Genomic DNA, 26,297 nt, shown 5'->3' on the forward strand with positions numbered 1-26,297 from the left:
ATAAAAATCTGGGATATTTTAAGTTGTTGATTTTTATCCGCTCTGTTTGGCAGAGCTGTAGTGCTTATATGAGGCTTTTATTTGTTTATTGGGGGCAGATTATAACATCCATTTTAAACAGACATCACTAACAATTGGGAAAAATAATGCAACCACATTTGATGAATTAATGGAACTCTAGTCTGTCCAGCCTGTCAGCTCTTGCTTCTTGAAAATTCTGGGCTTATATTCTTTTCCCCCAACACCAACCCCTCCATTTAACATGTGCAAAGAAATACAGAGTTGATAGGATTTTTTTTTAAATGTACTTAAGTGGTGGTTGACTGCAGAGGAGTTTAAGACATTGTATTTAAGACAGAGTGACCATATATAGGAAAGGACAGAGGCAGCATAGAATGCAACAGTGAAGCAGACTGCAAAGAAAAAGTCACTCTCCTGAATTGATGGGAATCATTAGCCAGGCACCTTGAAAGAGAATTTCTTTGATTTCTAAGCCAACTTTGCACAGAAGTATGTTCCTCTGCGGGCATAAAGAGAATATTTTCATTGTTTGGCATTCATATAAATTGAAGAAATCGACTGGCAATTGAAAATAAAACAGGAAAACTTGTATTTCTGTTTCAGTCAAAGAATCAAAATGACAATGAAGTGGGGAAGATGAGAACTAGTTGAAATTTTAAGGACTCTGTACATTTAGGCTATGTCTGCACTACATCAGTCTTTCAAACTAAGTTCTTCCAGAAGATCTCTTCCAAAAAACTTATTTCAAAAGATCACGTCCACACACACAAAAGCAGAGCAAAAGTTCAATCCCACTCTTTTGATAGAGAGCATCCACGCAACCCCTGCTCTTTCGAAAGAATGGGCCAGGGATTGAAAAATCCAGCACCACGAGGACTGCTTCTAACTAATAGAGACTTGCAGGCACCATCCCTCCTCATCCTGGCTCTTAACCATTGATGGATCTATCCTCCCTTAGTTTATCTAGTTCTTTTTTGAACTTGAGAATATTACATGTTTTGTGTAAATACAAAAACTCAAGAGTTTATAGTATTGCTGTGTAATGAGCTTGAGAAGTCTGTGATGATTATATATATACTCTTTTCAAACCCTGGGGCTCTATGATTTCAAGAGAGTGCCAGGCCTTTCATTGTTCACTGATGGTATTTTGGTGGTTAAATACATTTATGATGCTGTTTTCATCTTTTTAGGGTACAGGAGAATGTATTTTAATTTTAAAGAGCAGCAGTAAAGTAGATAAAGTGAAATGGTTCGTATTTTCCAGTCACAAAGTACTGTCAGACTATCTTAGAGAGTAAGAAACCTGAGGCCATGGGTGGTAATGTGGCAGTGTCTGATGGAGTGCCCACCAGTTGGTGATTGGTAATACTGCTAAACTCAAGAGTTGAAAAATCAGAAGACAACACAAAATATGCACAGAATCAGAGTTTGCATCCTGAATTTTGAGCCTGTATATGACTAGTCCCATTTATTTTAATGAAACCATTGGTGTAAGGGAAAGGTGGGTGTATCCTTATCTGTTATCAGCTGAGAACAGCCAATACATGTGGCAGATTGGTCCATGCCCTAGGGGAGATGGTCTGCATTTTCAAATCATGTAGACTGAGCATAAATATGCTACCACCATGGTTTCCCTGAAAGCTCTGCCCTCACATTCCTGCACCCCAACCCTCTGCCCCAAACTTGAGAGCCTCCCACTCTCAAACCCTTCAGCCCCACCCCAGTCTTCCACATGAATTTTATGTGCACCATTATGAATATGAAGTCGCACATAACTTCTTGGTGCACATAACAAAATTTATTCTGCTCAGGAGCAAGAAAAATGAAGCTTTGTAATTTTATGTTATTTTATTTCATTTTTATTTCCCTTATATGCCCTTCCTTCTAACTGCTCTGAGCCAGGTAAGTTGTGGTGCTGATTTATGTTTCTTGCTGTAGTGATGGGAGGGATTTCCACTCTAAAGCAAATGCAAAATTTATAAGAAACCCAGGACAGCAGCATGTGTCCATTAATGGCTGATTGTATCCCGATGTTTTCAAATCCCTTTCCCTACATCTGCTCCCTCCCATCACATGGAGTTCAAAATCATAACCAGAAGTCTCAGTGGGCTGCTGGCTCATCACCAGTGTGGGCTAGGCAGTCTGCCCCCCAACCCCTCCTAGCACACATCCCCTGCCCTCCCAGCACCCCATAACTCCCTCTTCTCCCAGCCCACTTGGCCCCCTGCTGGGGCAGGGCCACCACCCCCTGCCAAGCCTACCTCCCCGTCGTCCCAGCCCCGATGGGGCCCTGCACTCGAGGGCAGCGGGGAGCCCCACACCCCTGAGGGACCTACGCCTCCACCCCCGTGAGGGACTAGACCTGCCTGTGCATGTGGTCCCATCTACAGGGGCATGGCCCCACCCCTTTGTACATAGTTCTCCCCCGTTTGCCCCCGTATCTATTTCCCAGTTATGACGACTCCACACTGTTTTTTGTTCATATGCAGTTTATTTACACATGTGTCGGTTAAGTTATGTTCAGTAAATCATTGTGTTGTGCACCCTGGTGTCCCCTGTGTGTGCGTGGGCTGTGATGCAGTGTGGGTGTGGGCCGGCGGGTGCCGGGGGAGGGTCAGTGAGGCTCCTGGTTGAAGGCCTTCCAGAGGGCCTCCCAGACCCTAACCCCATCTCTGTGTGCCTGGCGGCACGGAGTCATGGGTGGCTGCTCGTATCCGGAGTCACCGTCTACAGCGCACCCCTGCCCAAAATGCTTATGCTTACCCTCCACTATGTTGTGCAGAGCACAACAGGCCACAACCACCCTGGGGACATTGGGTAGGCTGACATCCAGCTGTGTGTTGAGGCATCAAAAGTGCCCATTTAGGCGTCAGAAGGCCTGCTCCATGGTATTGTGGGCATGGTTGAGGCGGTGATTGAAAATGTCCTGACTGGCAGTGGTGTGCCCTCTGTAGGGGTGCATTAGCCATGGCTGCCGTGGATATGCCCCATTGGCCACTATGCATGGTAGCATTGTGGTGTTCCTCATGAGGAGCTGCCAGGCAGTGACGAATGTGCTATCCTCCATGAAGCGCCTCAGCCAAGAGTTTTGGAATACCTCGGCATCATGGGCTGTCCCAGACCAGCCCAAGCAGATGGCACTGACCCAGCTTCCGGTGTCAACGAGGGCTTGCAGCACCACTGAGTGGTACCCCTTGCAGTTTATGTAGAGGCCTGTGCTGTGGTCTGGGGCGTGGATCACTATGTGGGTGCCACTGAGGGCACCAAAGCAGTTGGGAAACCTGGTGGCTGCGAATCCCCGCATGGCGTCATCCAGATCCCTGAGGTGGACAGCCCTCCACAGGATCATGCAGTTGATTGGCTGGACCACCTGTGTGAGGGGGGAGCACTGACATGGGGAATGCCGTGGCCCCCTGCACCCCTCCCCTGCAGGGCCTCCCCACCCAGAGGCCTGCTCCCCCCTTCCTGTGGTGGGTGTGGGGCCTGGCCGGGCTTACCTCCAGGAGGACTGCTCCAATGGGGGCCTTGCCCACCCCAAATTGATTTCCCACTGAATGGTGGCTGTCTGGGGTGGCCAGCTTCCACAGCATGATCCCCACATGTTTGTCAACTGGGAGTGTTGGCCACATGTGGGTGTCCACATGTTGCAGGGTAGCTGTGAGCCACTGGCACAACTCCATGAGTGCCTGCCTCGATATTTGGAAGTTCTGGAGCCACCTTTTGTTGTCCCACTGGCCCAGTACCAGCCTTTCCCACCAGTTCCCGCTGCAGGGACCCCATATGTGGTGTTTCCTGGCTTGTTCTTTTGAAAGTGCATATGTTGCTGTGTAGACACTCCCTTTCGAAAAACCGGGGGGCTGTTTCAAAATAGCGGACGGTATGTCCATCAATATAGATTCCCAGACAGCAAAAATCCCTGGAATCTTTAACTATTTCAACCTGGCCTATGTTGATCAGAAATTGAACTCTGTGGTCTATGAGTGCCTACATAACAATAGAGTAGTACCCTTACTGGGTTGTGTATTCATGTTTGTCCTGACAAGGACAAAGTATGGTCACGAGTCCCATGAATGATCCTGGTGCAGTCTGCAGGCTTTCCTCCTTTGGCCTCCTCTCCCATAGTTGTCCCAGTGGAAATTACAGCTGTTTTAAACAACACAAACTCCAGATTAGATTTCTGATTGGATATCTTCATGGTACAATGTCAGGAAGATCAGCTTGGCTCTTCCAAATGTATTGTGTAGTCTTATTCTACAAAACTTCAGGGGAGGAGCTTAAGATGGGTCCACCTGAATAGGGCATATGTCTGAAATCTCGCTTTTTCTCAGGGCCTGTTGTCTTGGATCATCCAAGCTTTTGTTCTTTCTTTCTTGTGGATGCAGATGTGAGAACCTGAAGACTTGATACATGTTTATAAGATAATTGTGAAAAATAGTTTAATGTTGAATAAAAATGATAAGAATATGAAATGTGTACTGCTGATTTTAATTATGATTTATAAAATAGCATATTTCTATAGCCAGTAATTTTTCCATGTAAGAATACTAAGCCAGTGATGGTCTGAATATGCAAAGGTGTCCAGAAGTCCTTCCTACTGAGTTTTATTATTTTTTTCTCTTATTCTGAAATCCACATAATTATTTAATTTTAATTTTCACATGACAGTTATCAGAATTTTTTCTCTTATTCCAAAGCTTAGATACATAATTTTTTATAAACTATTAGGATGAAATATTAATAATTATGTTTTTATGAAATTATCACCTTGGTTCCGAAAATGTCAGAACATTGTCATGAGACAGGTAGCTATTTTGGTATTGCTTCTGTTGCTCACTTTAAATGTGAGAAATGTGTTTGAGTATGCTAAGTGGGATTGTTTCTTTTCAGTTTGAATTGATTAATTTTTGGTCCTAGGTTCATTCAACAGATACATATATTAAAATAACAATTCTTCTATAGTAAAATCTCTGTGAATTGTGTATCTCAGCAGTTTAAACTTTTCCAAGTAGATATTCAAAGGTATTTATTTTGTGGGGAAGGGTGGGGGAGTGAAACACAATCACGAGCTGTGGCATTCCACCAAATAAATAAAGTTTGCATTCATGCTTGAGTGGACAATTCAGTATGGGGGGCATAACTCACCCAGATGATGATCTTTTTTTTTTTTTTAAGGGAACCTCTATCAAATGCATTCACATTTCTTTGACCTGTTTTTCTCTTTTTTGCACAAAATGAACTAGTTCAGCTTGAGAATATATCTCAAAAGCATTTTGATTCTTTCACATTACTTTTGTTGTCTCCAACTGGTTTAAAATATTTTTTAGTGTATACTTATCAGCCTTATAAAAATGTGGGCTTTCAAATACACATTCACTTGAAAAAAACCAACACTTTAGAATCACAAGTTTGTCTGCTGTGTCACTGGTTCAATGCTAAATTTATTCATTATACCAGCACCTCCCAAACTAATTTGGCCACCGAACACTTTTGGGCTTGGAATATATTGACAAAACACATACATGCTGGTCCAGAGGTTGAGTGGGGTGATGTGGGATTCATACTGAAAAATTGCTGCACATAATATTCAAAAGTTGATTTGAGTTAGTTTTTTTAAGATGTCTTTTATTTTACAAAGAACATAAACATCAAGAGAATCATCTGAATGAACTAATGTCCTGATAAGAGGATGGTTAGCAACCCCATAATTAAGTATAAATGCTAAGTTCAAACCCAAAACAAAACATCACTATGACAGCTGAAAAAGGGATGGTTATAATAATGGTAGTCCATCGATCCAACGACAAATCTGTACAGATCATCCGTTATTGGTCTTATGGTGTGCCCTCTGGTGACTGTATAAGCCAATTCTAGAGGTGCATATTTTGCCACAGATGGTGCATGGGAAGTTTGCAATCTGTGGGTTGTGCATTGCTGATGTTCTGTGACGTCGTTCGTGTGCCTCTTGTAGATGCCGGCAGCGGTCTTCCTCAAAGGCAAAGCAGGTGTTTCTGACTGTTGCATGCCACTGTGTTCTGTCACTGGCGGCGTCCTCAAGGTCCCTAGGTTTGATACTGCTGTACTGCAGATCGGCTTTGATGGCATCCTTGTAGTGTTTCCGTGGATGACCTATACACTGGATGCCCTGGGAGAGTTCACCATACAGAAGCTGGCGAGGGATTCTGTTGGCATCCATGTGGCTGACATGATCGGTCCAATGTAGTTGTGACTTCATAATCATCATTTTGATGCTTGTCATCTGGGCGCTCTCGAGGACCTCAAGATTGGGCACTTTGTCTTGCCAGCGGATCTTCATGATGTTACGGAGGCAGCACATGTGGAATGCTTCGAGCTGCTTGATATGATGTCTATATAGTGCCCATGTTTCACACTCGTACAAAAGAGATGAGAGAACAACAGCTCTGCACACAAGCAGTTTTGTTGGCATCTGGATGTTATGGTGGTTTAGAACTTTGACATGCAGACAGCCAAGTGCCTGGCTCAATTTGGATATTCGCACGTTGATCTCATTATCCAGTGATCCATCACGGATATGACGCTACCCGGGTATTTAAAGTTCTCCACTACTTTAAGCTGAGTGCCATCAGTGGAGATACTCAGGACAAGAGCATTTGACCCAGGTGCAGGTTGATGGAGAACTTCTGTCTTTCCGAGGCTGATAGATAATCTGAAAAGTTGCGAGGCCTCAGCAAATTTGTTGACAATGTGCTGAGGATAGTTTCCAGTGTGAGCCATAAGGACACAGTCATCAGCAAAGAGTGCCTCAGAAAGGAGTTTCTGCACTGTCTTAGTCTTTGCGTTCAGGTGACGGAGGTCAAAAAGTGAACCATCATGTCGGTATTTCAAGTATATACCTCGGTCCAGATCATTCATTGCATGGTTAAGGACGCATGCAAAGAACAGGTTAAATAAGACAGGAGTGAGAACACATCGTTGATTCACGCTGTTGGTGATGTTGAAGGGGGCTGATATGGCTCCATCAGACAGTACTTCACCTGTCATGTCATCATGGAAAAGGCATATAACCTGGACAAATTTTCTTGGGCAGCCAAGTCGTATTAGAAAGGTCCAAAGGGCTTTCTTGTTGATGGTATCAAACGCGTTTGTCAGATCTATGAAGACAGCATACAGGTGCATGTTCTGTTCAATGCACTTCTCTTGTATTTGGCTGACCGCAAACACCATATCGGCTATGCTTCGGCCAGGTCGAAAACCGCATTGACTTTCAAGTAGATTTGCCTTGGAAATACTGGCTATTAGGAGGTTCAAGATGATGCGGGCAATGATCTTCCCTCCAACAGAGAGGAGGGATATGCCTCTGTAGTTTCCACATTCTGCTCTGCTGCCTTTATTCTTGAAAAGGGAGACAATAATAGCATCGCGGAGGTCCTGTGCTATGTTTTCATCCTCCCAGATGCTGATGATCACGCTATGGAATGCTGCTAGTGCTGCTGGACTTTCCACTTTATATATCTCTGTTGGTATCCCATCTTTTCCAGGAGCTTTTCCTGAACTCATATGGCTAACAGCTTTCTTAATCTCATCTATAGTGGGCAGAAAGTCAAGATCTGTCAGGAAAGGTTGTTGTGGAATTTCATTGAGGATGTTGTTATTCACGGTCGATGGTCTGTTAAGGAGGTTGCTAAAGTGTTCTCACCATCTTTCATTGATGCCCTCTTTGTCTTTGACCAGCGTTGTGTTGTCTGATGAGAGCAATGAGGTAGTCCTTGGTTTAGAAGGTCCATAGACAGTCTTAATAGCACTAAAGAACACCTTTGAGTTGTGGGTCTCAGCATAGTGCTCAATTTCTTTGGCTTTGCTCTCCCACCAGCTGTCTTGTATCTGACAGAGGTCTTTCTGTGTTTTGCTCTGAAGGTGCTTGAAATGGTCCCATTTGGAGGCTGATGAGGGGTCATTCTGCCATTCAGTGAAGGCTTTTCTCTTTACTTCCAGTGCTGAACATATTTCTTCTTGGTTCTCATTGAACCAATCCTCATGTATTCTTTTCTTTGGTACAAGCGATGTTATTGCTGTGTCAGTCACTATCTGCTTGAACTGATCCTGCTTTTCGGTTCCAGTACCGACCAGTTGACCGTGGGATGTTAATTTGTCATCGAGACTCTTCTTAATGTTGTTTAAACATTGAGCATCCTTCAGTTTGGCTATGTTAAAAGCAGGTCGCACATGCTTCAGGCATTTGTGCTGAGAGGGAGCGATGTAAAGTTGAAGAGAAATCCTGACTAATCTGTGATCTGTCCAGCACTCTGCGCCTCGCATTACTCTGGTGATCAGTACATCTTGGATGTCTCGCCTTCTGACAATGGCATAATCTATCAGATGCCACTGTTTAGACCTAGGGTGCATCTACGTCGTTTTGTATTTATCCACTTGTCGGAGCAGAGTGTTGGTAATAGTCAGGTTGTTTTCAGAACAAAGGCTCAAAAGGAGTAGTCCATTGTTGTTCATTTTGCCTACACCATGTGGCCTCGCTACTCCTGTCCAGTTCTTGTTGTCAGCCCCGACTCGGGCACTGAAATCTCCAAGTAGGAGTAGTTTGTCTGTTGCAGGTGTGGCCTTGATCAGTCTGTCAAGATCTTCATAGAATTGTTCCTTTGAGTTGTCGGGGCAGGTTAGAGTGGGTGCATATGCACTGATGATGGTGGCATGATGTTTGGCGTTTAGTGGGAAGCGTAGTTTCAGCAGTCTTTCATTGATACCCACTAGAAGGTCTGGGAGCTGATGCATCAAGGAGTTTTTTATTGCCAGACCGACTCCATGTATTCTATCCTCTGTCTCAGTTTTACCCTTCCAGAAGAAGGTATAACCACTTCCTGGTTCACTCAAGAAACCTTCCCCAGCCAATCTTGTTTCACTTAATGCTGCGATATTGATGTTATAGTGGGCTAGTTCACAAGCAATGAGAGCTGTCCTCTCAGGTCTTGCAACAGCTTCTCGATCCATGAGAGTACGAGCATTCCATACATCAATGGTAAGTTTTCTCAAATTTTTCGACTGCAAGTAGGGTTGAACTGCCAGCCGTGGCTTGCTGGCCAGTTATTGTTGTAGGGCAGGCGATTTTTAGGCCACCTTTTCTAGGCCCCTCCCTTACTAGGGTGAGCCGTGCTGTCCTAAAGAGTACTGCTCAGATGCCTGGGATGCTGCCGGGCAACTCTGCTGCCCCAGGTACAGAGCTGGATGACCACTTGTCCACAGGCTGCCTACGTGTGGGACTGGGACTACGACTCCCAGTGGTAAACTCCATCTGTCTCTTCGCCCCTCCCCCATCACCGCAGGACTTGGGTGATGTGATGATGACTTGCACAGGAGTTGTGCATGAAAGCTTTTTAAGTGGCAGAGCCGTTGCACAGGAGCAATCCCATTCTCTCGACCTTGGAAGCCAGGCACCAGTGGTATGTAGAATCGTCAGGACTGGTAACTTCTTTGGTTTCAGTGGATGGCCTTGATGTCTTTCGTGCCTTGTCAAGCCCTTCACTTTCCACAAACCCAGAACTGGCTTCACATGCTGGGTAAGCACATCCGAAAATTAACTGAGGGTTTGAGCCCCATTGGTTACACTCACCTAGTTCGGCCGGCCTATCGAAGCCATTGCCCGGGGTGTGGCCGCTGTGCATGTGTTGTTCTTTTACACAAATATACAAAGGACAATACTATCCTTCTTGAAAGCTTAAAACATCTTATGAAAGAGAAATGGAAAACAAATTAGCTACAGAAAAATATTTTTTTTATAAATTTGTTACTTTAAAGAAAATTACTGGAAAATTAAAAGAAGTAACGTTTGACAGTTTTTTTGTTAAATTTTTAATTGGAAGAGTGGTTTTTGCACCCATTTGAGAAGGAAAAAAATCACTAGCATCAAGATTTTTTTTCACGGAAGACCTATTCACATCACATTGAACATTAGTATTCCATGGAATGCAGGTTGGGAAACATAGCATTGTACATATAAACTTTGTTTTCAAACTTCCACTCTACAAATTCAACCCGTGATCTCAGAACTAAGATGTGTTTTTTCCTCCACACTTGATTACCAGGGTTAGTGCTTCTTTAGGTTCCCTTTCTGAGAGAATCCTTAGACAATCACAGTGAGCAGAATAGTTTCCACTCCATGATCACAATACAGGATAAGCTGTTCAGAAGATTGTCAGCCATGAGATTTTAAAGATGAGGCACCATTTAGTAAAGTGAAGTGGCCTCTGCTGAAGCTACTTATATAAGTTACCTTACCAGGATTAACCAAACAACTCTGAAGAGCAAAACTTACCAAGGGGTAGAATGGGTTCTGTGCAAGATACGACAACGATTTCAGAAAATGTTTGTCCAACCTCTTCATTTCTGTACAGCAGAACAAAGATAAACTGGATAGATCAGAGGTGGTAGAGACTGGGGACCAAGTTTTAATTGTACATGATTTACAAATCAGGCAAACAATGAAGAAGAGCCTTTAAGCAGAGCAACTGGCCTGGTACCAGTAGCCAGTAAGCGGTAAAAATTCTTATATGCAAAGCGGGAGTTGAAAGACATTTTTTGAAATGCCTGTTGCTAGTTTATATAGCTGAAATACTGGAACAAGGTACTTAATTAGTTTACTTTGATAGCTGCTTTTATTTTGAATGATAAAAATCAAGCTGTTTAAAAACTGAATATTTTATTATATATGAGTTCCCCTGCGTGTATTTTTCTGGAATTAAAATCTCTTCTCAATTGACAGAGATGTTTGACAATACTGACCCTTTCACACAAAGGAGAAGTTTATGGAATTGCTCAAAGGACATTTGAGAATACTTTGTAAATCTAGAAACAAACAATGGAGATCATAATAATGAGGGACTGTACAGTATAAATATTCCTTTCTGTCAAGTGAATGGCACTGAAATTTCAGTATAGAAATACAAACATTTAGATTTACTGTGTGAAAAATAAATTATTTTTAATAAAGTTTTGACTCTTTTAAGGTTAACTTCAGCTAAGCCGCTGATCCTTCTGAACATGAATTCACACTCTTAAGGTGTAGCTCCTCTGTTACCTAGCTCTGATTAATTTCTTTTCAATTGGCATATTACACTTACTGATATTTGAGGTTACTAGAGAGCAGAGAAATTTTCTAAGGTTTGTCTACAAAGCAGTCTTATTTTGAAGTAAGGTATTCCAGAAGAGCTATTCCAGAATAGTTTATTCCAAAATAATGCTGCTACACACAAAAAATGCATTTCACAATAGCACTTAGCTATTACAAAGTACAGTGTTTACACACATAGAGACCGTTTCGAAATAGAGCCATTGTCTGCCCTATGGCTTACTTTGAAATAGGCTCTGTTCCCTAGCTATGTCTATACTGTCCCCCTCCTTTTGGAAAGGGCATGTTAATGAGGCAGTTCAGAAGATGCGAATAAGTCACTGACATGAATATGCAGTGCCTAATTAGCATAATGGAAGCCATCCATGATTCTAAAGTACTGCTTTTGGAATGCATGCTGCCCATATAGATGGGGGCCTTTCAAAAGGACCTTCTGGACTTCGAAAGCCCCTTCTTCCTAAAAGCAAATAGGATAATGCGATGCTGCATATTTGTGTCGGCTTCTCATTAGCGTCTTCCAAACTGCCCCTTCCGAAAGGAGGGGGGCTAGTGTAGACATAGCCCTTGTCTTTACAACACCTATTTTGAGATAGATAAACATCATTCTATCAGGAATAACTATTTCTAAAGAAGCCAACTGCTATTTCAAGATATTTTGAAATGGTGGTTGCATTGTATAGATGGTAGGATGGTTATTTCAAAGTAACAGCTGTTACTTAGAAATAACTTTGCTGTGGAGACCTACCCTAAGTTATCAGGCTTTTAAAAATGTGCCTATAGCATTATTTATCATATTCTGATCTTTTGCTTCCAGGAAAGCTCAAAAAAGAGAGAAAATCTCCATTATTGTAGCTCTCATTTGATACAGGAGAGGTTCATTTCACAGGAGAGTGATTGAATGCAAGATAAGTTTTTTTTTCTGCTTAGATTCATTATGCCATTGTCTCGTGTATTATCCCTCTTGACCTGACTCCTAAGCGGGAGATTTTTGAAGGAGCATTTCCGTCATGTAATAATTCTAATGTCAGGAGAATGGGAAGTGTTAACTTCAGAACAAACTGTGCAATTTGGGTGGTATTTTTAAATTACTACATCAACAGGTTATGTCACTAGCCAAATATTTGTGTTGCCTCTAGGTGTGTATAAAGTGACATTAGAAGTAGTCCCCCACCTTGAAAAATAGAAATTCAACTATGGAACTTTGGACATCCAAAAATTCTGGAACTCTTCTATCACTTTGCTTTTGCAACAAAAGGCAGGTTTTCACTTAGAGAGTGCATTGACTCAGAATTGACTTGTTGAAGTTGTTTTCATAAGGTAATCTTTTCATAGATTGAGAATTGCCACAGGCAGTTTGAAATCTATGGATCTCAAAAGAGATTTCCAACTTTCAAGACTGTTTTGTGAGGTGGTTTGTGATGTTGGAGCATGATGTACTGATATGCTTTGGAATATGTTTATTCTAATACAGCGTAGATTGCTCTTTAGCAGTAATGCTTCCCCCCGCCCCCCAAGTGATGCTTTAGTTTGTTCACATATGTGTCATTTGGTATTTTAATTTGTCACAGCCTGGTCCAGATGAGCACTCCCTTGGGCTATTCAGCAGATTTCTGTAATGTGATGCAGTCCTTGATTCCCCAGAAGTTTTAAGCCTTCAGAATGTGAGTGGAATCCAGCCACGCTCTCTGTGTTTGATATCTTTAAGCACTCTTAATTTATAGAACTTCTATCTAGCACCATTTGTTAAGAGCTGTGACTATATAAACAGTGTTTAGCCCTGATGTGCTAACTTCTGTAACCTGCCGGCTCCCCAGCATAAACACAACCTCTCAGAGAACTGTTGCTGGTTACATTTTCTGGTCACACAGCTTACTCTCCAGAGGGTAACTCATACACTCAGATTTTGCACAGGATGTGGAAATCATCGCTATGCTATAACATAACAAATATGCACATTTATGCACAGTCATAAGCACTCTGTGCATTTGTCTGTCTGACTTTCCTCACTGTCCAAAATATTCTTCAGACTAGGGTAGGGATCAGCAACCAAAATAGTGAGAAGTACCATTTTTTCAAATTTGGTTACAAAATCGATACTTCAAGAGCTGCAGTGCATGTTAATATGAGACAGTCTGTAAAAAACAACATAAAACAATACTTTTTGTAACCCCTGTTTTAGGAACAGCACACACAATGATTGTACCAGTTAGAAAGTTTAAGCTGCTTTCACGCCTGGTTTGGAAACCAACTGAAGACAAGGAAAATGCTGCACCTGGAGATAAGTTCTTAACCAATGAAGAACAATGTTCGCATCAACCCTCCACACACACACCCCGCCCATTCCCAGGCTCTACCCTCCTTGGCCCACAAACCCACCCCGCATCTCCAGGTTTTACCTGCCTCAGCTCCCAAATCTGCTCCTCTGTCCACAAGCTTTAGTCCCATCCTGCAAACCCACCTCCCATCCCCAGGCTTAACTCCTCTCAGCCCTAAAGCCCCCCTGCATCCCCAGGATTAACTTTGCCTCAGCTACAAGCTCCTCCAGCTGCTCATGCTTCTGTTGCTCCTCTGCAGCTGCCATCTCCTTCTTAGTGGGGCTACACAGATCCATCGGGGCAGAGTTGGCCACCCCTCCCCCAACTCTCCTGTGGGTTTAGCACTTCTCCCACCTGCAGTGTGTGTGGCTTCGTACCATGCCATCACTGAAATAATGGAACTAAATTTAATTAGCTTAATGGATGAATCCCACCCACCACCCTGCTGGCCATCAAACCTATTAAATTTAGTTCCATTATGTCTGCGTGGCAGGGCAGGGAGTCACAAAAGGTGTCAGTGGCAGCAGCGCCTGGATCTGCAGGTGACTCCTTGAAGAGCTACATGCAGCCCCAGAGCCACAGGGTGCTGACCCCTGAAGTAGAGTCAGAGTCATCCGATAGTGACCCAGACTCCTGCTACAGTGCATGGCTTGGCTTGGCTTCTCAATGTGGAGCCTTCTCTGACCTTGGCTGGTATGTCCTCTTCTTCTCTCCTGCTTAAACCATCTTGCTTGCTATCTTTACTCTCTCAGTTCTTTTTCAAGCTAGCATCATTGCCTTCAGTCATTGTTCTGCTGCTACTAGTTTCTGCTCTATCACCCTTGGGTTCACTTTTGAGGGAAGTTACAAGGAACTGGTTTTCCCACATTTGCAGCTACTGTTGTGAGAGGTTAGATTCCATTCTGGTGCTGATTGGTCTTAATGCCAGCTATTACCCCTAGCCTGGGAAAGGCAATGCTAAAAGCATAGGCCTAGAGTTACTTCCTGGTACATCAGTTGTTCAGAGTCACTACTTCAAAATATCAAACAGAATGCATGAGTGGTACAGAAAGATTCCTCAGATTGTCATGTAGGCCCAGATTCTGCAAAATATTCAGCCACATGCCTAAGTTTAAATAAGCAGCATAGAAGTTGCTTTGATGGTCCCAGAACATTAGAGAGAGAATTTGGATGAGGTAATATGTTTTATTGCAGCAACTTCAGTTGATGAGAGAGACAAACCTTTGAACCTCAAAGCACTGTTCTTCACGTCTGGAAAAGGTATTCCAGTGTAATAGCTTCATGCAAGGTGGCACAGGTTGTTTAGCATAAGCAGTTAGCATGTATTCTAAGGGACTATTTAAGGTATAGAAACCTTAATGTACAGTTTTGGCCTTCAAACAGTGCCCCTAACCTCTCCGGTCTCATCACTGAAAGCAAGCTGTGCACAGACCAGGAGACACGAACTGAAAGCATCACCAAACCCGGACAGAACAATGAATGCAAAACCTACAGATGTATCTCTACTGCTACAGTGGTTTACATACCTTTCCATTTGCATAGATCTCACACATGCATATTTTTATTGTGTGCACAATACATGTGGTGTACCTAAATACCCCAGTAGCAGCTGTGCAGGTAAAACTAGACAATTGCAATGCTCTCAAATGAATTCACACAGAAAATAATAAAGGACAAAAACACCCTGTCACCTGAGGTTGAATACTTCTACACAGTGATCACTGACTGCATCTACACTAGCAAGGTCTCTCATAAACTCTGGCCCTTTTCCGAAAGAATGTGTGGAACATCTACATACAAAATAGTAACAGAGAGGAAGCCGTGCTAGTCTATACACTATCAAAACAAAAAGCAGTCAAGTAGCACTTTAAAGACTAGCAAGTCTTTAAAGTGCTACTTGACTGCTTTTTGTTTTGACTACATACAAAATGTGCTCTTTCAATGCAAAATCAAAAGAATGCATCTTTTCTTCTGGAAGCCCTCTTCCACTCCTGGATCAAGAAGATCCCCTTCTTTCTAAAGCTTATTTTTAAAAAAGGAAGTATAGATGCTCCACAGGCCCTTCTTTTGTAAGACCAGTCCTCATGGCACCAGATGTTTTGCTTCCAGACCTGTTCTTTCAAAAGAGCAGGGGCTGTGTGGATGCTCTCTATTGAAAGAGTGGATCAATCTTTTGATCCGTTTCTTTTCGTGTGGGCATGCTCTTTTGAAGTTTTTTCAGAAGTGGTCTGCTGAAAGAACTTGTTTTGAAGGATGTCTGTATTATAGACCTAGCCTCTATGTCTGACCTGTTAGTCTTCATCTTGAAAGGAAACTGCACAGTGCTTTCAAAAAGACAAGCCTGGGAGCCTAAATTCTTCACTCTGCTAGACACTAAAAATCATGGATTGATTAGAGATTGTGGTTTACAATGATCTGTAACCCACTCAGATTCTCCCACATCTTTTCTCTAATGGCTACAAAGGTGTTGTTAAAAGGCCACTCTATCTGGAATGGTCCCCTAGAATATGTGCTAATTACTTTTGCTATGCAATCTGTTCCACCACGTATTTGTTATTCTCAGACCACTTTTACCAGATTTGAAGAAGACCTGTGTGACTCAAAAGATTGTATCTCCAGCAGCAGAACTTTGCCCATTAAAAAGGGACTAAATTCAAGTGCCATCTAAGTGAAAAGAGTTTTATTGCTAAAAGAATGTATGCAAATGTCTTTTAGATTAGTCTGTTTCTTTCCCAGCAGATGTTCTAATTTTAAGAGTCTGTTTTTTAGATGTTAGGATAAAACTGACAATAGCAAGTTCCTAATTAAATGTAAAATAGAGACTACAAAAAAGTTATTGATAACTGCTGCCACATACTAGATGTTCACTGGTACATTCTAATACTGAATATTCTAGCTAAATCTTCTACATTATTCATTATTACACTAGAGCACATTGGGCAGCCTCAATAACAAAAGCAGATAATGGATGCAGGCAGGCTCTTGACAGTTTGACAGCTTCTCAGTGGAGCTGAATGACCCAGCTGGTTTGCATCTTTTTTAATACAGATTTTGTAGGGTGCTTGGATATGTCTGTAATTATAACAACATCTGCAAGTAGGCATAATTTGTCAACTCCAAGAATGTTATTGATTCTGTTGATAACTAACTTTAAGTCTTTTAGCTTTGTAGTACCCCATATTACAATAAAAATTATTGTATTTCTTTGTAGTTAACAATTCCAGCACCAGGAAGATACTCAAGTGGGTTGATCCCATTTTAATTTAAAATTAATCAGTGGTAACAGTCTCTTTGATAAAAATGGAGCTAGGAATGTGCCTTGAATAACCAGCTCTTAAGTTACGGCCTCTGTCATGGACTGAGAAGCAGAAGTAGCACTATATTATAGGCTGTCAGATTTTAGCATCCTCACTAGTTTTTTCCCCTTTGCTTTTGAATCTTTGTTCTTTCCTCTCCAGTTACAGGGGTGGGCAAGAGGAATTTGTGAAGTCACATGCCCTCCTGCCCCATGGTTTGCTGCTTGGCTTATACTGAGCACGCTTACATGAGCTTAATATGCCCTGTAACACAGCTGAAGTGGCTACCCTCAGTCTTATCCCACCATTATCAGGACACATGGGTCAACTCTGATGGCTGGCAACTGTTAGTTTCCTTTAGAAGTTCAAGAATATTTTTTAAAGGCAGGGAATGCTTAGAACTTTGTCCAGCACCACAACTCATTAGTCTGAGGGCAAGTTGTTGTTTTACTTCCACCCATTCTGACAAAGCCTATTACTCTTGGGGCTTGCCTACAATTATAGCATTGCATGACACAGTTGCACCCACTACTGTGTTTAGTGAAGGTGCTACCCACATAAAATATTTTATGTTAAAAAAGTTAAAAGGAAAGGAGATTTTGAAACAAGTTTCTTTTTAAAGAACGTTTCATTTAACAATGGTGATTGAAAATATTCTAATTATTTCCACGTTGTTATTTTTTTTTAAATAATAGGATGAAATGGACATGAATTCACAAAAATGTTTCAGTGTTGCTCTGTCTTTTTGCAAAAAAAGAGAGCTTTGGCTGAAAAAAAACTGAGCACCATTATGAATAAGTAAATTAATTTCCACCCACTTCAAATTTGGGGGGATTTGTACACTTGTGTTAAGGCAGGAGGAGACTTTCTTCCTCTTAACTTTCTTCAGTAATAGGAATGTAAATAGAAAGATATATCTTTAGCTGAAAATCTTTGGGGTAAGGAAAGTCTCTTCTTTTTTTTGTTCTGTGTTATAGTGCGGGGGACAAAGGGCTTTGGGCTCATGACTGGGATTCTTATCTGCATTAGCAACAAAATCCCACCACCACTCTTGCCACCTCCATCAGAACATATACAATTTGTTTGGTGTTTGTTTACGTGGTTGCCAGTCGGTTTCAAATGGAGTGCCCCAAGGATTGGTTCTAAGGTCAGTACTGTTCAACATCTTTATTAATGACCTGGATGAGGGGTTGAATTGCACCTGCAGCAAATTTGCAGATGACAGTAAGCTAGTGGGACAGGTAGATACATCTGAGTGTAGGGATAGGGTCCAGGGTGACCTAGACAAATTGGAGAATTGGGCCAAAAGAAATCTGATGAGGTTCAACAAGGCTGGGATGTCTGCTGCCACCATTGTGAGAAAGAAACGTTGGGTAGTGGTGGTAGGAGACTCTCTTCTGAGGGGGTACGGAGGACTTATCTGTCACCCTGACATGTCATCCCAGCAGGTGTGCTGCCTGCCAGGAGCCTGTATCTGAGACGTTACGGAGGTGTTGTCAAGGCTTATCCAGCCTACTGACTATTACCTCATGCCGCTCATCCAGGTGGGCACAAATGATACTGCAAGGTGTAACCTTGAGCAGATCAAGCTACAGGACTCTGGGAGTACGGGTGAAGGAGTTGGGAGCACAAGTGGTGTTCTCCTCAATCCTTTCTGTCCAGGATAGGGTCCCAGATGGAGACAGGTTCATTTTGGAGGGGAATGCCTGACTGTGAGGATGGTGTCGCCAGGAGAGTTTTGGCTTCCTCGATCATGGGATCCTTTTCCATGAAGGACTGCTAAATAGGGGTGGAATTCACCTTTTGAGGAATGGGAGGGATGTATTTGGATTGAGACTGGCTAAACTAGTGAGCAGGGCTTTAAACTAGGTTTGATGGGGACAGGTGACCAAAGCCCACAGGTAAGTAAAAAACCTGGAGACCTGGGAGTTGGGTTGGAAATGGGAGGGATCATGGAATATAATAGCAGAGAAAAAAGAGGGACTAAACAGAACTGGGAGGCAAAAGCAAATCAGTATCTTTGATGCCTGTATACAAATGCAAGAAACATGGGTAATAACCAGGAAGAACTTGAAATCCTAATAAACAAACACAACTGTGATATAACTGGTATCACAGAAACTTGGTGGGATAATATGCATGATTGGAATATTGGTATAGAAGAGTACAACTTACTCAGGAAGCATAGGCATGGTAAACAGGGAGGAGGTATTGCCTTATATATCAAAAATGTGCACACCTGGACTGAGGTGGAGATGGATGTAGGAGACTGACATGTTGAGAGTCTCTGGGTTAAGTTAAAAGGGGTAAAAAACAAGGGTGATGTTGTGGTAGGGGTCTACTACAGACCACCTAGCCAAGTAGAAGAGGTGGATAGGACTTTCTCTAAACAATTCACAAAATTATCCAAAACACAGGACTCGGTGGTGATGGGGGACTTAAACTATTTAGACATATATTGGGAAACTAACACAGTGAGGCTCAGAATATCCAGAAAGTTTTTGGACTGCACAGATGACAATTTTTTTATTTAAGAAGGTGGAAAAAGCTACTATGGAGGAAGCAGTTCTAGATTCGATTTTAACAAATAGGGAGGAACTCATTGAGAATTTGCAAGTGGAAGGTAGCTTGGGAGAAAGTGACCATGGCATCGCAGAGTTCCTGATTCCAAGCAATAGTGAAAGGGAAAACAGCAAAATAGAAACAGTGGATTTCAGGAAAGAAAAATTTGGTAAATTCGGAGAGCTGGTAGATCGAGTCCTATGGGAAGCAAGATTAAGATCAAAAACAACTGAGGAGAGGTGGCAGTTTTTCAAAGGGACATTATTAAGGGCCTACGAGCAAACTATACTGCTGCATAGGAAAGCTACAAAGTATGGTGAAAGACCACCTTGGCTTAGCCAGGAGATCTTTCATGATCTCAAAATCAAAAACAAGTCATATAAAAAGTGGAAAATAGGAGAAATTACAAAAGATGTATGTAAGCAAACACTGCTTGTATTCAGGGGCAAGATTAGAAAGGCCAAGGCACAAAACGAGCTCAAATTAGCCAGAGACATAAAGGGTAACAAGAAGGCATTCTATAAATATATAAGAAGCAAGAGGAAGACCAAGGACAGGGAAGGCCCACTACTTAGTGAGGAGGGAGAAACAATATCAGGAAACTTGGAAATGGCAGAGGTGCTTAATGACTTCTTTGTTTCAGTCTTCACCAAGAAGGCCAATGCAGAAATGCCTAACATAATGCATGCTTTTTGGAAAGGGGTAGGTTTAGAGGATAAAATACATAAAGAACAAGTTAAAAATTACTTAGAAAAATTAGATGTCTTCAAGTTACCAGGGCCTGATGACATACATCCTAGAATACTTATGGAACTGGTAGAGGCGGTTTCTGAGCCTTTAGCTATCATCTTTGAAAAGTCCTGGAAGTTGGGAGAGATTCCAGAAGATGGGAAAATGGCAAACATTGTGCTCATCTATAAAAACAGAAAAAAGAACAACCCAGGAAACTACAGACCAGTCAGTTTAACTTCTGTGCCAGGAAAGATAATGGAGCAAATAATTAAGGAATTCATCTGCAAACATTTGGATGAAAATGAAGTGATAGGTAACAGCCAGCATGGATTTGTAAAGAACAAATCATGCCTGGCCAATCTGATAGCTTTTTTTGACTGGACAACAAGCTTTGTAGATAAGGGAGAGATGGCGGATGTGATATAGCTAGACTTTAATAAGGCATTTGACATGGTCTCACACTTACAGAGGATGATCTAGAATAGATGGTCTTTGGTCCTGCCAAGAGGGCACAGAATGGTACTCGATGACCTCTGGAGGTCCCTTCCAGTTCCAATGTTCTATGATTCTAAGGAAAAGTACAGAGTCCTGCACTTGGGACAGAAGAATCCGAAACATTTTACAGGCTGGGGACCAACTGTCTAAGTCTCAGTGCAGCAGAAAAGGACCCAGGGATTACAGTGAATGAGAAACTGGGTATGAGTCAACAGTGTGCCCCTTGTAGCCAAGAAGGCTAATGGCATATTGGGGTGCATTAGGAGAGGCATTTCCAGACAATCTAGCGAATTTATTATTCCCCTGTACTCAGCACTGGTGCAGCTGCATCTGGAGTATTGCGTCCAGTTCTGCCCCCCGCCCCCCAGTATAGAAAGGATCTAGACACATTGGAGTGTGTTCATCAGAGGACAATTAAAATGATTAAGAGGCTGGAGCACATGACCTAGAAGTAGAGGCTGAGCGATTTGGGCTTATTTAGTTTGCAATATAGAAAACTGAGGGATGATTTGATAGCAGTCTTCAACTTCCTGAAAGGGGGCTCTAAAGAGGATGGAGAGAGACTGATCTCAGTGGTGACAGATGGCAGAACAAGGAGCAATGGTCTGCAGTTACAGAGGGAGAGGTGTAGGTTGGGTATTAGGGAAAACTATTTCACTAGGAGGGTGGTGAAGCACTAGAATGCATTACCGAGAGAGGTGGTGGAATCTCCATCCCTAGAGGTTTTTAAGTCCCAGCTTGACATAGTCATGGCTGGGATCATTTAGTTGGGGTTGATCATGCTTTAGTCAGGGAGCTGGACTCAATGACCTCCTGAAGTCTGTTCCAGCCCTAGAATTCAATGATTCTGTGATTCATCTACAGAGCTCCATCATGGGCTGGTCCCAGGGGGTGGTGGTGGTGGTAATAGTGTCATACCCCCAAGCAAGGTGTGCCAGAGGCAGTCATACCTTAGTGCTGCCCCGAGACCATCGCACAGGGCATCCTTTCCAGCCCTCAAAGCCACTCAGGAGCTCCAGCAATAATTTAAAGGGCCATGCAGTGGTGTCAGCTGGGAGCTCCAGGCCCCTGTGAATCACTGGGATCTGGGGTAGTTGCCTCCTTTTCCACCTGCTTTTGGCAGGGACCGATTGGGTCCCAACTGTTATTGGCACTGGTAAAACACATGAAAAAAGACTGAGCTTACTCCTGAAGAATTTAGAAGGTTTGCTTAAAATCTATGCCACCACCTGCTGCTTTCTGTTCGTTTTGGGTGCAGCCTTAACTCTGTTTAATAGAAGGAAAATTCTTGACATGACCTTTTTCATAATGGACAATATCTGATACAGAATACACTTAAGCTCTTTTGCTAGCTAGTGGTAAATGCCTTGAAGGATTTGTCCTCTACCTTGTCCTACATAATATACATGTGGGGAAAGATCTGGTTTGAATTTTGTGCGTTCTATTTGGCTTATATTTGAAATACAAATATTGAAATAATTTTTTTTCTTATTAACAATTTCAAATATAATTGCTTAGCAAAATAAGTTTTGTGGTTAATTTTTTTAAAAAAGTGATAGGGACCGATCCCTTTCTGTGGGATCGATTTGTGCCCAAAAAGCAAATTTGTGGTAAAGATTGTGGGTATCTTTGCTTTTGACTACATAAGCAGATATGTCAAAATGTCAATCTGAGACTTGTTTCTATAGTTCAGTTGTTGGCACCAAATAATGCAGACAGAGATTGTGCTGATATTCATTATGTACTAGGGTGATCATATTTCCCTAAGACAAATACAGGATACCCTGGTGGAGGAGGGGTAGCTCTCCAGGGCTACGTCTGCACGTGCCCCAAACTTCGAAATGGCCATGCAAATGGCCATTTCGAAGTTTACTAATGAAGCGCTGAAATGCATATTCAGCGCTTCATTAGCATGCGGGCGGCAGCGGCTCTTTGAAATTGACGTGCCTTGCCGCCGTGCGGCACGTCCAGATGGGGCTCCTTTTCGAAAGGACGCCACCTTCTTCGAAGTCCCCTTATTCCCATGAGCTCATGGGAATAAGGGGACTTCGAAGTAGGCGGGACCCTTTCGAAAAGGAGCCCCGTCTGGACGCGCCGCGCAGCGGCAGGACATGTCAATTTCAAAGTGCCGCTGCCGCCCGCATGCTAATGAAGCGCTGAAATGCATATTCAGCGCTTCATTAGTAAACTTTGAAATGGCCATTTGCATGGCCATTTCGAAGTTTGGGGCACGTGTAGACATGGCCCAGTTGTGGCTGCCAAGCAAGTGCAAATCTCTGGTTGCCCCATAGTATGGGGCACAGGAATGGGTCTGTTGCCCCATGGAGGAGCTCCCTGGTTGCAGGGGCAGTTGCCTTGCGGAAGCAGGGTGTGCGTGGGGTTTGCCAGATGACCCATGCCACTGGGCACTGGGAAGAGGGCAGCAATCCTGCAGGTGAGTCTCCAGGCTTTTCCACACACTGAGGGGAGCCAGTAACATGGCTTCAGCCCCACCAAGTGCGACTCCTTGCTTTCCCAAGCTGTGGGGAGCCATAAATGGGGCTGTGGTCCCACCGGTGAGGCTCCTGACTTCCTCAAACTGTGGGGAGGGAGGAACGGGGCTGTGGCCCTACAGGGGAGGTTCCTGACTTCCCCAAGCTGGGGGGAGCCATGAATGGGGCTGTGGCCCCACTAGTAAGGGTTCTGGCTTCTTCCCAAGCTACGGGGAGCCAGAGGTGAGGCTGCAGCCCCACTAGCGTGGCTTCTGGCTTCTTCTTAAGCCATGGGGAGCTGCGAACAGGGCTGCAGTCCTGCTAGTGAGGTTCCTGGTTTCTCCCTGAGTCGTTGGGGAGCTGCAGTGGGGCTACAGCCCTGCTTTGGCAGGGGGTTGTCTCCCTGGCTGCAGGGTAGCTGCCAGGTCCCATTAAAATCTTGAAAAGGACTGGGGAACACACACCACACTCCTGCCCCAACATACCCTACCTTACTAATATATGACATTGCCCCTGCTGGCTCCCTCTCCTGCTGCTGCCTATACGTGTGGCCATTAAGTATGTGCTGCACATACTTTCCAGGCAGCAGCTGTGGCTGCATTGACCTGGGCAAAGGGTAGCTCAGCAGGGGGTGTAAATACAGGACACTTAGCTCCTTTGTTAAAATAAGTCGTGACTCCTTCCTGGTGCCTGAAATATGGGACTGTCATGGCCAAAACAGGATGGATGGTCACCCTATTAGGTCGTTATAAGAAAATTCAGACTCTTATTGTCCTCTGAGGAGGACCGTGGTTGCAGGGCCCCTCTCTTTCAGAGGGGGCATGTTAATAAAGGCCATTCAAAAATGCAAACGAGGTGCTGATATGAATATTTAGCATCTCATTTGCATATTGCCAGCCACCCAGTCCATTGAAAGGGCTGATCTCTAAATAAAAATATCTGTGTAGCCAGTGTTCCCTCAAAGGGTGCCCTGATTTTGAAAGCACCCATCTTCACAGAAATGTTTGTGTAAGAAGGGTCTTTGGGAAGGGGGTGTTCCTTCAGAAGGACCCCCATGTCCTTCCAAAGGAGCCCCGTCTACATGGCAGCTTTGCTTCTGGAAGAGAGTCTTCTGTAAGTGAGATGTCACAGGGATATGCTAATGAGGCACAAAATATTTTAATCCATGCCTCATTAACATCTTGCAATCTGCTCATTACCATGCCCCTTCCTGAAGGTGGTAGGGAGTGTAGATGCAGCCCTATTGTGTAAGTTTTTGGAATGTAGTGGAGACAACTCCTTTGTTTTAGATAGCCAAGGAAGTAACCCAGAGGACAATTTAAACTTGATTCTGACCACTACCGAGGAATTGGTAATGAATCTGAAGGTAGAAGGCAATAAGGGTGAAAGCAATCATGATTCTAAGGAAGAGAAGGCATCAGAGTAAGGTTAATGGATTTCCAAAAATTGGATTATAAGCAATTGAGAAAACTTGGTAAGGGCTGATGGGAAGGAACTCTGAGGCAAAGAGTTGCTCAGGAGAGGAAGAATAATAAGAGGTAATTGCAGCTCCATCAAAAGCTCTTAATCCCCTGAAAACAAATAATGCATTCTACAAAAAGTGAAAACATGTATAAATGACAGTGGAAGAGCATCATCATCAATAACTGTGGGCTCAGTGCCCGTTGGTGTCTGATGCCTCTCTCACTACTTCCTTCCATCTTTCCCTGTCCAGTACAGCGTGGCTTAGCTTCTGTAGACTAGCTCCTCACCAATCTACCATATCATCTATCCATTCTCTGTGGGGTCTGCCTCTCCTAGTCAAACTATCCATTATGCCGAATACCAGGGTCTTGATTTTTCGTTCATCATTCATTCTGCAAATATGTCCAAATAGTTGTACCTTCCATTTTATAACTTTCTGCAGCAGGTTCTCTTTCGGCTGTATCTTTCTATATAATTCCTCATTGGTGCCCTTCTGCATCCATCCTATTCTCAGAATCTTTCTATAACAACTCTTTTCGAAAGCCAATATACTTCTCTTCGAATCTTTCATTATCACCCATGTCTCACACCCATACAACATGCTGCTGAATACACGTTTTCAAGATGCTCAGCTTCGTTCTTAAAGTACTCACTTTGCTTTTCCAGATCTTATCCATCGCCTTCAAACTTGCTCTTGCTTTCGCTATTCTAGTCACTATTTTCTTCTTACGGTCCAGATCATGTGTTATGTTGCTCCCTAGATATGTGAACTTCTCTACGTTTTCTAGTTCAATACTATCAACACTGATCTTCTGTCCTATTTCCTTAGCTCCAGATACCATTGTTTTTGTTTTATCAATGTTCATAATCAGTCCATACCACTTCCCTTCTTCATTTAATGCCTGCACCATTTTTGCTAGCGTTTCCTCATCTTCCTCAATGATAACTATCTCATTTGCAAACCTCAAATTGTTAATTTTTTCCCATGCACAGATATCCCTTATACCTCTTCCTTGATCATTGCACATCTGGAGAAAGTGATGGACAAGAAGATACTTGGTGATATTGGATCTCCTTGTCTTGTACTTGGATGTGATTTAAACCAACTTCCCAACTCCCCACATGTTCTCACCACTGCCTCTGCATTTTCACTGGTATCCTTCAACAACCGTAGCAGTCTGCTATCCACTCTGTATGACTCCAACACCACCCAAGTCACTTTCTGATCTATACTGTGAAATGCCTTTTGAAAATCAACGAAGCAAATGTATACATTCTTGTTCTTTCATTGAGCTTTTTCCGCTATCAGTCTTAGTGCCAATATCTGCTGTATGGTACTTCTATATTTTCTGAACCCCCCTTGCTTGTCTGCTACATGTTGTTCTATCTGGAATCTTAGTCTCTCAGTCAGTATCATCATCAGCACCTTGCCTAGATGACTCATTAGGGCAGTCATTCTGTAGTTCTTGCACTACAATGTACTTCCTTTCTTTGGTATTGTCACTAGCACAGATCTTGTCCATTCCTTAGGCGCCTTCCCTTCTTTCCAACTGTATTACATAGTTGGTGTATTTCCTGAATCATGCTTTCTCTGCTGTATTTGATCATATCTCCCGTGATCTTTTCATTTCCAGGGCTCTTGTTCTTTAGTAGTTTCACTGCTTTTTCTAATTCCTCCTTCAAAATATCGGTCTTGCTCTTGATGCTCAGTGGAGATATTTCTTTCAGTTCTTCAGTCAGTCCCTCTGAGACACTCGTGTCCAACTGTGCTTTGTATAGATCGGTGCAATAACTCATCCATTACTGCACAGTCTTCTCCCTGTTCATG

At 43.0% G+C, this 26,297-nt stretch overlaps 1 protein-coding gene across 5 annotated transcripts in view; it reads left to right on the forward strand.

Annotated features, from left to right (window-relative positions):
- The window catches only part of CTNNA2 (catenin alpha 2), an 814,165-nt gene that overhangs the window by 131,148 nt on the left and 656,720 nt on the right, over positions 1-26,297 (forward strand). Inside the window, exon 1 of one of the 5 annotated variants that reach the window (XM_074992259.1) lies at positions 17,785-17,892. The exons of the other annotated variants lie outside the window; for them this stretch is intronic. The gene's annotated coding sequence lies outside the window, so the exon portion shown is untranslated. Of the gene's footprint in view, positions 1-17,784; positions 17,893-26,297 lie in introns of those variants that run through there. 5 annotated transcript variants of the gene reach the window in all.

The sequence above is a fragment of the Carettochelys insculpta genome, chromosome 4 (assembly GCF_033958435.1).
Source record: "Carettochelys insculpta isolate YL-2023 chromosome 4, ASM3395843v1, whole genome shotgun sequence".
In the NCBI taxonomy this organism is placed as follows: Eukaryota; Metazoa; Chordata; order Testudines; family Carettochelyidae; genus Carettochelys; species Carettochelys insculpta.